The 11,795-nt window shown below is 40.6% G+C and overlaps 1 long non-coding RNA gene across 1 annotated transcript; it reads right to left on the reverse strand.

The window, feature by feature from the left end:
• Window positions 1–913: 913 nt before the first annotated feature.
• On the reverse strand, window positions 914–11,529 carry LOC121060604. The gene is made up of 3 exons (XR_005814890.1): window positions 11,275–11,529; window positions 6,596–6,878; window positions 914–1,755 (listed from the first exon to the last, which is right to left on the reverse strand). It is a non-coding gene; the product is annotated as an uncharacterized LOC121060604 (long non-coding RNA).
• Window positions 11,530–11,795: the final 266 nt, after the last annotated feature.

An 11,795-nucleotide genomic window follows, 5' to 3' on the forward strand; every position in this document is an offset into this window, starting at 1 on the left:
TTTCTGTCCTTCCCTGGGGGTTTTAAGTACTTAGTTAAAACAAAAAGCTTTTATACTAGAGGCCATAGTGTGAGATATAGAGATGATCCAAAGCATAAAATAAAGAGAGGATGAATTAAATAGAGAATAAAAAGGAAAATAAATGAAGAACTTCTGTGGTTAAGTGCTAGGAGCTTTGGAAAATAATGCTCAAATTAGAAGCATGTGCTCTAGAAAGTTACAACATAGGTATTGCAAAAAATGCATTCCTCCCAGAGGATGGGGATGAATTAGGATTCGAAATTATGAAATAAGCTGGGGAAGAGATCTAGCCTCCCACATTAGGAAAACAAAGTTTAGATATAGATCAAATGAAGCTTGCTTAGGTAATTTTGAAGTGCAATAAATGAAAGAAAAGTACTTGTGGAACTGCAGTGGACAATGTGGTATCCACTGATATTAAATATGAAAGAATGTGAATAGAAAGGGCCTTGATGTCAGGACTCAAGGGGGCAATTCCTTGGCTAATTAGGTCACCTTAGAGCTTAAGAGACATCCACAGTTTCATTTATCTAAGAAGATGTCTTGCTAAGGATAGGAGCAGGTGCCTTTATGCTACCAGCATAAATGAAGCTGAAATGATTGCGGCTGTTTCTTTGTGTGTTCTCGTAGTTATTCCTTCGGCCTCCTCTTCTCAGCAAACTTTCTGCGTGTGGATAGAGGAGGTGGACTAACAGGGCAAGGGAAAGAGTTTATGGCTCATGGATCCACGTCCTGTGTCTGGGCAAGGGGCCCTTGTTCTATTTATGGAAGAAATGGCCAAAATCATTATGTCTAGATCCGGGACAAATTCTTTACTGAAGTGTGCAATGAGCTGCAGCCATTTCCCAGTTGGAGAATTAAAGGAGGAGAAGAGAATTCAGAGCCGGAGTCTGGAGATGAAAAACTTTAATTAGAAACCCCTGCATACAGCTATCTCATCCCTGCCCCTATATGTAGAGCTCAAACAGATGCAAAATCTTTATTTGTGTGTCTCTGTCCAGCATTTCTCTAGTAGTGCTGATATTCTTGCCGTGCTTTAACAACCAGCCTTCTGAGATATTTTGTTTTGTTGGCTGGACTGATCCTGCACTCTGAAGCCTTCAGGAGCTCACCCATCGTGCTGTAATATATAACCTTGGAGTGTAATCTTCCTGCAGGGTGGACAGTGTGCTTTCCAACTGGCTCATTTACGAGAGACACAACACAGAAGGGAGATGAGCGCAATTCCGGCCTCAAAGAGCCAGCTGAGTTTGAGTGAATAAGGAATGGAAGATAGAAAGCATCGTGGACAGGTTTGCTGGATAAATATGCCTTAATATATATACAGACAGGTCATCAGCCCATGTAAATCAGCATTGCTCCAGTGAAGCCAGCAAAACCGGATTTATGCCAGCTGAAAACCAGACCATACGTTCTCACCTAAGCTAAGTCTCAAAAGTGCAGCTGGTGGAGGTTTGTTGGGGAAGAGAAAGAGAAATGGGGAGGGATATGCTATTCTATACTGGCAGTAGTAAGGGGAAAACAGGCATTCATTTGATTTGCAGATTCAAAGCTTTTCTTGAATTATGCACGTGGAGTCACAGATCAGACACGGTCACGCATCATTGCTCAGCACCGTGGCTTACAGCTGGCATCAGGTGCAGGTGTCGTACTCATGTAAATTGTTCCACCTGCATCTCTGAGAGCAGATCCGTCAGTGATGTAGTCTGTGAGTGACTGTCAGACCTCTGAGTCCTGGAAAAAGAAAAAGTCCAGGAAATTGCTGTGGTTCCCGTTCTGTGATGGCTGTTACTAACACTGACATCAGTATTCATCCCACCAACTGCAAGTCCTAAGCCGCGTATAGGTCTTTCTAATTTTATCCCTGCGAAATTACTTGAAGCCAGATAAAATTGACTTTCACACAAGAATCTCCATTGTTTACACACCAGAGTTCTCTGTTTAGTCAGTGAAACATGTTTTTTATTAGATTTCCCTTGGAAAAAAAAAAAGGAGACATTTTAAATTAAGGGAAAAGATGTTTGTTTTGTTTGGTTGCTTTTGTTTTGTTTTGTTTTGTTTTGTTTGTGAAAATTGGGGTGGCAGTGGTGGTGAGTGAAGAATGCTAATGCAGGACCAAAGCTTTGTTTTAAAATTCAAAGATGTTATCAGGTATTTCAGAGCATCCTTAGCTGAGAAGCACAGAGTCATTAGGGTGGGAAGGGAGCCGTGAAGGTCTCTGGTCCCGCATTATGAACAAAGCTGCAATGTTAGCTCAGGTTAAAGTTCAGAGTCTGAATTTCTTGTGTTTGGGTATGACTTGTGCTATAGCTTTAACTTGTAGCATAGTTACTAGCTTCCAGTTAATGTATTGTTTAATCACTGTAATGTAATGTTTATCTGTCTAAACTCATATTAAACAGTAGGGTATTTCTGTGGCTGTTTACAGACATTTAAAAAACAGGGATTGAAGAGAATTTTCAAGGATATGCCTTGCTATATAAACTAGCTGCTTCATGCTACGCTTGTAAACAGAATTCACTCATTATCATTAGGACAAAATGAATATGAGCAAAGTACATTTGAATCCTGTTACACTGGTGTAAATGAGCACGGAAGGCAGAAACCAGTGGGGGGGGGGGGATCTAATCCATTAACCCCACAAAGAATAAGATGGGGAAAAAGTTAAAATACTCATGAGATCATGAATGCATATATATCCTGGCCTGATATTGGAATGGGTGTTGCTGTTCATAATAATCTAGGATATGGATTTGCTGTGGCCAGCTTTCCTCATGGTGGCAAAATGGAGTTGGTTACTGCTGTGTTGGAACTGGAAGCAAATACTTACTGTATAGCAAGTAAATTATCTGGGTGGAAGGCAGGAAGGAAATGAATAGAATAATAGTACTCTAGTAGTAGATTTGAAGTCCATGTAAACAAAAATGCAGTTTGTTTTAAATGTCTGCCCTGGTGATTCCTATCTGGGCTGATGGAACATTACCCGCATTAAGGCTTCATTATGGGAGAGTCAAAAATGTCACTTTTCTGACATTAGAACCCAGGCAACTAAAGATCAATTACCCGTGTATGTCTAATTGCTGGGGTCATAGTCAACTCTGTGCTCTAATTTTCCACCAAGTTGTTATTTCTGTCTCTCTCTCTCTCTCTCTTTTTTTTTTCTCGTTTAGCAATGACATTTGCATTCCTTTTAGCAAAATACCAAGGTTAAACTAAAAATAATTCTGCCCATCAGTTTTAGATTAGGACTACAGCAGGCACAGATTTACTATAAATGTGTATGTAATGATCGCTGCATGCACTGCCAGGAAATTGCTACAGTCAAACATTTGAAGAATTAGATTAATTTTTTTTAACATAATCTGAAGTTGTTTTTGATCGCCAAGTGGTAACTGCTATTAATATCTGTGTGAATCCACCTTCTTTCCTGAGAAATGAAGATATATAGAAATTGTTTCCTTTCCTGAAACCGGGGAGGCTTGAAACTTGTGCCATCCTCACTGCATGTGTTCTGGAAAAGATGGCAGCACAACCCTGAATCCCATACAGCCTTGAAATCAATGAGCTAATGCTTATAAAACTGCCTTCTGTTTGCAAGGATTTTATCTCTGGTTGTGAACTGTAGATAGCTAACGCAGTTTTATAAACGTTCTCCTGCGTTTTGCTAGTGAAAGTGCAGATTTGGCGTTTTGGAGGTTCTGCTTGCGTGTTTCGAAGGCTGGACACAGGATACCATGCCAAGAAATGTTTATCCTCATCTCTAATTACAAAATCAGATTCTCCTTCAAAGGCCTATTAGCCCAGTTGGCCAAAGTCTCTATAAAGTAATTAGTTTCTCTGTTGTCTTTTTAAAAGCTGACAATATACAAAGTTTGAGACTATTTTCAATCCCTACAGTTGACATAAAACTGCAGCTTTCACTGTCATTTGAAAGGACTAAGTGAGATCACCAGTGAGGTCACATCATAGTCCTTTCCTCCTCAGTTTGTCCATTGACTGTGTTGTGTTCTGCTCAAGAGCTGTGAGTTGGACAAGCTCATTTTCATGAGTTGGATAAGCTCATTTTGATGTGATGGAATATAGTGAAGAGGATCTGTGTGGGATCTTGCTGCTCTACTGAGATGTCTCTTAGGCAGCCCATCTGTGTGACCCAACCTTTTAACGCCACGTTAACAAGAAAAGACACCAACCCAGTGCATTAGCTGGAATTAAACAACATTCCCTTGACAGTGTGCATGTTCTTTTCTCCAGAGAGACATAACATTAATTTCCCTAAAAGTAGCAGTATACCCAAAGGACAAAAACAACCTCTGAACAGATGTTGACTCTTTAGGTTTGAATGGGATAAAGCACTGTTAATGCTTCCATTGTTCTTGCCTCAATGTCTTAAATTTAAAGAGCTTCAAATGGCCTGAGATTTGAGAGTTCTGCTTGCTCCAAGCAAAGGCTCAAAGCTTTAATTTGTAAGTAGCAATGGCTTATCCTCATGTAGTGATGTGGGTCCTTCCATTCATCTGTCCTTCTGTTAGCATTCCTACTTGACTGCACTGCATGGATGACTCAACTCCCCGCAGAGCTGCTACCAAATAGCCACAGTTGGCTTTTTGGCACCGGTCAGTGCTCCTTCTCCCACCTTTCTTTGCTTGCTTATAAACTCACTGAGCAGCTGAGCTGTACTGGAAGCACATCTGCTAACCTGCCTTCAGCTCGAGTCGCTGTAACTGTCCCTACTCATTAATTGGAGCCATATGTAGGAAACACCATGACTTCACCATTGCTGCTTCTGTGGCCCTGCCTGTAGCTGGATTACTAGCTGAGCATCCGTCCCTCTTTTCTCCATCCACCTGAGTAAGACTCAATCTCTGGAGTACATTAATGAATGCAGAAGCATTGTTTAATAATTGCTCTGTGTGATTCAAGCACATCAGATGTCTTCAGACCCAAAGTGCGCAAAATTGCTGAGAGTGCAAATGTTGCAACTGTACAGATGGGTAAGTTATTGTGTATCTGAGAGAAGTCACCATTCTCATAAAGGCCTGGGTTCTACTCACTATAATTTATTGCAAACCTAAAAGACGGTAAAATATGTTTGACATTTATATTTATTTGCATGGCTATAAAACTTCTATTTTATTTGCAATGGCTTTAAAGGCAATGGATATTTCAGATAGAGGCATGTAGTTGGAACGAAGTCTGTGAGATGTTCTCTCGCTGTCTTGTTTATTTTAAGTCTACTGAAGTCTTAGCTTTCCTCACTGTAGGTGGTAGAATATTTTTACACACACTTGCAAAAGATCTGAGTATTTAAATTTTTTCCAGTGTAATGGGGCCATGTGTAAATTTGTGAATCAATTTCTTAATAAATGGTGCTCTGTAGACTAAAAAAGTCCTTGTACTAAACTCCTCTATGGATTTGCCTGGCCTCCTCTGGAGACCAAGGGGTTCTCCTTCCTTCTGTAGTTGATCTGCTGGTTTTGTGTCCTCCATCTAGTTTAACTGATCAGTGACATTTGTCTTGTAAAACTCGGTGAATTATGATCCCAGTAAGACCTAAACCACATAACTGAACTTCAGCTTTCAGTGCTAATCTTAAATATACTTGGTTCTTACTGAAGATGCCAACTCTTGAGAGATCTTACTGTGTAGTTAAAAGGCCCCAGTTATCAGGGAGTTATCAGAGCCAAGCTTTACACCAGGAGCTTACTCTGTGTCCTCCAAATAAAAGTTCTTATACAGGTGGGGACAAAGCCTTTTCCATGAAGGCCATAGTAATCTTGACACCTGGCTAGCGTCCGATCACTCAGAGCCAGGTTCCCAAGTCAGAGCTTTTCATGGGAAGATACTAGGCTTCTCCAGGAAGGCTTTGCAGTGTGAGATGATGTATTTAAAGACAGATTTTGCTCTGCTTCCCAAGAGCTGGATGATTCATTGCAGCTACAGCTGCTCTACTCCACCATTCCAGATCAAATAAGACCATTGAAGGCTCCACTAAAGGCTTGGTTTAAGAAGTCCCAGGATGGAAAAGCAGGCTGAGAACCTAAGAGAGGCCTGAATTCAATAAAAAGGTGTGGTATGAGATTTACCAAAGCTATGGCTGTAGGAAAAGAAATCCTTGCCAGAACCAGTCCAACATCTGATTCCATATTTTCCAGCAGGCCTAGGAGACTATTTTGTTCCAAAATTTATTTCTCTTTTTATGTGCTTTATATCCTACCCACTAGGAATTGGTTCTGTTTGCTACCAAAAGAAAAAAAAGAAAGAAGATGTACTGTACAATTATGTGCTGTTTTCACAGGGGAACTAGGTTTAAATAATGTCTTTCATACTTTCTATTTTTGATGGATTATGTATCTGCAAACCTTGATTCATATGTATTGCTTCAGGGTTGCTTGCTTGCGTTCTCTGATTGCTCTTGATTGCATTCTCTGTTATGGATGCTCCCTGTGCCGCATCTCCTTAGTATCTCATCCCGTCCCAGTCTCCAACACTGCTATCACAGCTCGGTTATTTGGAGTTACAGAAATACAACAATTCATATTGTGTCTTTGTGAGCCTCTGCAGGCTCAATACTTACCATGGGTGTTTGTCATCCAGAACTTGGTAATATGGAGCATTGAGGTTCCACTTCCACATGGCTTATAGAGTTAAAGGAATGCTGACAGTTGATCAACTACTTTTAATGACTTAATGCTATAAGGCAATTAATTGTCTGCACCCACTAGCAGTGCTTCCAGCAATGTGTTTATGATCGTAAATAACATCTTGAAGGGATGTGTTCTTAAACAGTGATGTATGTCGCTATCTTTAGTGGGCTCATCTTCAGTTATTAACCTTTTGCAAACCACTTATAAATGGAACTGTAATAAAAAATATGGCTGAAATTATTAGCAGTCAAAACGACCTCCTGGAATATGTCCTAAGAGAAGCTGAAATATTCTACTCTGTCAAACAGAGCTTGTAAAGAATTCCCCACTTCCTTTGGCTTTGAGGAAGGGAAGTTGTAAATTTGATTTTGGAGTTGTTCAGCTCTGGAACTCTTTAAACATTTACTTAAGGTTTTAAAAAAAGGTTTTGGTATAGAGCTATCATGATTGCTTTTACATACACTTGCATATGCGTGTTTCTTCCTTCTGAGTACAGAATGAGGAGCAGAGAAGATACATCATAAAATTAGTTTATGTTTTCAAAGCTTTTCTCCCATAATAGGAGCACAAAACTTTGACCTTAAAAAAAGAGTCCCCCAAAAGTATCTGCCAAGGAAAAAGCTTTCCATTCATTCAGGATTCAACATATGTTTTTTCATTTATCGGCCCTAGCAGCTGACTTTATCTGTGAGCTAATTAGCTAGTGGCACTTAATTGAAACCTAAAAAGAGCCCAAGGGGCTAAAAATAATCACGAACCAATTGTTGGATGTGTAGAATTTGAAATGTTCTACTGATTTTAAAGTATAATGTACCAAGTCAAGCATAGAGAATGGATCAGGGCCCATCATAGCAGTACCCATCAGGATTGCTCACAAAGGTTTTGGTTACTAACTCAGCCAAAAGAAAGAGCAGAGTTAGGAATATTATATCCAGGTGGTTCGATTAGAAGAACGACATTCAGACTTTAGGTCTTTATGTGCCTTTCCTAAAGAAAGAACACTGGAGCTGTGGCAAAATAGGAGAACATCGGTAAGAGCATTTCTTCACTTACTGTGGGGCTACCTGTAGACTTTTGAGAGCTGGCAAACCTTTCCAAGAAGTCTGGTTGTTGATCTGTCCTACATCTTGCCTGTTACATTTTACCTACTATACATAGACAAGTGTTTGTTTCCCAGCTCCTTCTCAGTGACATTACAGCAGCTAAACTGACAGGAAGCGATGACACACAACGGCATCTTCTCAAGAGACACCACCTGCTCTCTGTTACACCTTTATGTTTGAGACACTCAGAGCACATCGGGAGCTTTATTTATGTGAGTGGTACTGTGACTTTCTGCAGGATATCCACTGCGTCAATATTTATTTTTTACATTGACTGCTTTTACACGTTCTCCCTGCAGAGCATGAATTCAATGTGCTGTATATTGTATGAGCATAAATCAAAGAAGCAGCCTCCATGCCAGGGAGTTTAGCTGCAACAATGGATGGCAGACAGATAGAAGCAGACAGAAAAACACAAGGAAACAATTGTGCACTGGTGCTCACATCTGATGGACAGTGGTCTCAGCCCAACAGCTGGCTGGCTGGCTGGCTGTAGAAGAGCTACTTGCCTGCTTCTGTATTTGCAAGGTCAAGGCCTCCCTTCTCAAAAGCAGCTTTCACTCCTATTCGCCCTGCAAAGCCAGCTTCACTTGAGAGAGAACCCCTCAAGGCTGTTCTAGTTCATGGCTCTCCGACAAACAGCATCAGCAAAGTTTTGGTCATCAAACACTCATTTAGTAACAATAGAGATGGAAAGACGGCTGTTCTGCTTGGGCAATGATTGCTCTGACGGAGAGGATGTGATGCAATTGCTATCTGATTTGTAAGCTAAACCAAGGAGATCTGGAATTACTGAAAAAGGATAAATGCGAATGGCCCTGAACAGTGCTTCTTGTCTGACTATAACCAGTCTTAGTGCTAAGATCCCCCTTGCAGATGTATATCTGGATACACAAAGCACATGTAAAAATGGAGCTGAGAAGGAAATAGCTTTCCCGTTCTTAAATTTTTTTTTTTAAGATTTCAAACTTTTTGTGTTTCGCAACAGGATAAAACAAATATTTTGAAGTGTTTCATGGAAAAAGCTGAGAGATTCCAAAATAAGAAAATAACTCAGCAATTACATCACCTGGGATGTAGAAAACCCACATTTAAATCCCTCTTTTGCCTGAAACACAAAAAACTTGAACCTATGCTGTTTACGTCAGAGGTGAATATTTGAATTCCTAGCCTAAATGACCCATTAGTCGCCCTCTTGTGTTGAATCCTCCTGACTTGTAACATCATCATTTGTCTGATGATGTCCTTTGCAGTCACTGTGGATTAACTTTGACCGAATATTTTCTACTAAAAGGTGAGAAATTATCCGATATAAGGCTAAAACATCCACCTTTAATCACTCCCTCTTCAAAAATTGGCCATGCTTCTCTGAAAACCCGTCCTTAGACACATGTCATGCCATGGACCTCCTGTAATCTGTAACCTCTTAAAATCAAGAGCTGTTTCATGCTTGTGTCTGTGGAAGTATCTTTTGCTGTAGTTAGGCAAATCAGTGGATCCAGTGGTAGCAGAAGGAAACTTATTAAACAGAAATTTATAGGTATCATTTGGGCACAGTCTTGTGCAAATACCCTCCCAAGTAGAGTCTGAATAAAAATCTGAATTATATCTGAACTATTGTCTATTCCTGGAGGTATTTATTCTGCAAACACTTAAGTGTGTGAGACAGGACATGATTATGTATGTTAGGTCACCCAGGATGACCTTGACTGGCCATCCGGTGGACTGTGAGCTACCTTAGGAGTCCAGAGCAGTGCCATAAGTACGAGTCAGTTTTTCCGTCTCACTGGGCCTCTTTCATCTGTGTGGTTTTCAGTTTATGGTAGGGACAACAAGTGAGTACTTTGGTTACAAGCATGCTCAATCCAAAGGGAATAAAATGTAAAAGCAAATTTGTTAATCCTATAGAACTCGTTACTTCAAGATAGCATTGGTTAAAAGAGCAGGCAGTGACTGCAGGTTAAGATCCTTAAAACAAAGCTGTCAGAAGATTTGCCGTTTTTAACTTGTCCAGTTGCCTGGACTGAGGATTAAAAGGACTTCTCTCCCTTATCACTGCTTGCTTTGGGTTTGGAAAAGGCAACATTCTCTTTACAGTTAGGATATCAGGGACAGAGGTCCAATTTAAGTTATTTCCTTTTATACAGCATCGCTAATTTTATAGTTTGCTCTGAAAACAATATGCTTTTTAACTTGATCCACAAAACAGCTAACGAGCTATAGGCATGCAATCCAAGCAATCCTGAATATGAAAACCAGACACCCCAGTGGAAGGCTCCCAGGGTTTCAGGCCTGCAGAACCTATTTATTCCTCTGAAACTTATATTTACACTTCACCCATCTGCCCTTCATCCATCCCTTCTGCAAATGAAAGGTACATAAGGGCTGTATGATCCCGTATGTTAGGAGTTAGATGTGGTTTCAGTAGTTTGTGATTCCTCTGTTGGACCTCTGCAAAGATAATAATTGCCCCAGTAAAGCCTAGTCCAATCAAGTGGTAGTTAATGAATGAGCCTTGGACCGTTTCCTTAACTGCCTTTGGTTTTAATTCTTGTCCAATTTTTGAGTCTGGTCTAAGTCTGAAACCTCAAGGTCTCTCTGACTTTTCCCATTGCCTAGTAATTAGGGAAAAGCATTAGCCAGGATTACTGGAAGGCACTGATTAAATACCCCAGCCCTTTTTGTTGCAGAATACATCATCAGGAGAAAAAAAAAAGAAAATGTCCTGTTGTCTGGGATGGACATCTTACCCTGTCTGCTGCTTAAACCTGGAGCTTGGAAGAGATCCTTTTTGTATCATGACCTTGAATGCAGATAAATGGCAGCTTATTCCTGGCAGACTTTCAGTTCCTGCATTCCCAAGCAGAACATCCCCTTCTGTGTTAAACACCTTCTTGCAGGTGTGAATTTAACACACACAGAATTTCATCTTGACCGTGTCAAAACAGCTCTTAGCTCACTTTTACGTTGCAGGCCCAGGAATTGTTTGGCTAAAGTATTGGAGACACAAGGAGTTATCTGAATTCTTCAAAGCTTCCTTTATGTTATTGCCTCTGGATACAGGAGAATAAAATTGGTGTCCAGTTTAGAGATCCCATATGCCCCAGAGTATTAAAAAATTGTAGGTAGTGTAATAGAGCACCAGGCATGTGCCTTCCAAAGCAGAACAGCCAGCCCTAGGTCATTTTAGCCTACGTCCTTTGTTAATTGTTGTTTGTGGATCAGATTTTCATTTGCCCAATTCTCTGCGGGTTATAAGAATGGCTGGTATCTCAGGCCCATTTCTGTCAGCGTCTGGCTCTCTCTATTCAACAATCCAGATGTTTTTTACCATAGACATTTTACAAAAGCCTAAAGCAAATAAATACATGGTCCTATCCCTTCACCCCTCTTGGGATTAAATATTCCCAGAGTGTTATTACGGCTAATGCATGTTTTCTTTCTGTTAAACAACAGCAGCAGTGAACAGCAAATTCACACAGACACCATTGCAACCTTGTACATACCAGTGCTTGAGAATCACAGTCACAACGCAGCCCGGAGCCGGCATCCTCTCTCTCCCACTGGGACCCTGACCCAGTGGGCGTCTTGCAGCTGATGTAAGCGGACAGTGTGTCAGCAAGAAAACCACTACGCCGGGGCCCTTGACCAGGCTGGATGTGCAGCACGTAGAGTAAACAAGATCCCTCCCTCCCCTGCATCCCCTTCCCACCACCAATAACCAATATTTACAAACGAGATGATTTGTAGCTACATCAGTGGAACTTTTAAACAAGCATTTCCCTGGCAGTTTCATTTGAAATACCAAGTGGTTTTCTAATGGGAAAAATTAACCAAGAGCTCTTACATTTCTTTTCTGTTGTTGTTTATAATCATGGTCGACAGAAACATCATCTTGTAATACTTCACCCACTTATCTTGCCACACGATTATTCATACCAGAAATGGAGATGGGACTATAAGAGGCTTCTGTGATTGTTATATTTTGCAACCTCCTCCTATTTTTAAAAGGAATATAGTCCAGAAC

This window comes from Cygnus olor, chromosome 27 (assembly GCF_009769625.2).
Source record: "Cygnus olor isolate bCygOlo1 chromosome 27, bCygOlo1.pri.v2, whole genome shotgun sequence".
Classification (NCBI taxonomy): Eukaryota; Metazoa; Chordata; class Aves; order Anseriformes; family Anatidae; genus Cygnus; species Cygnus olor.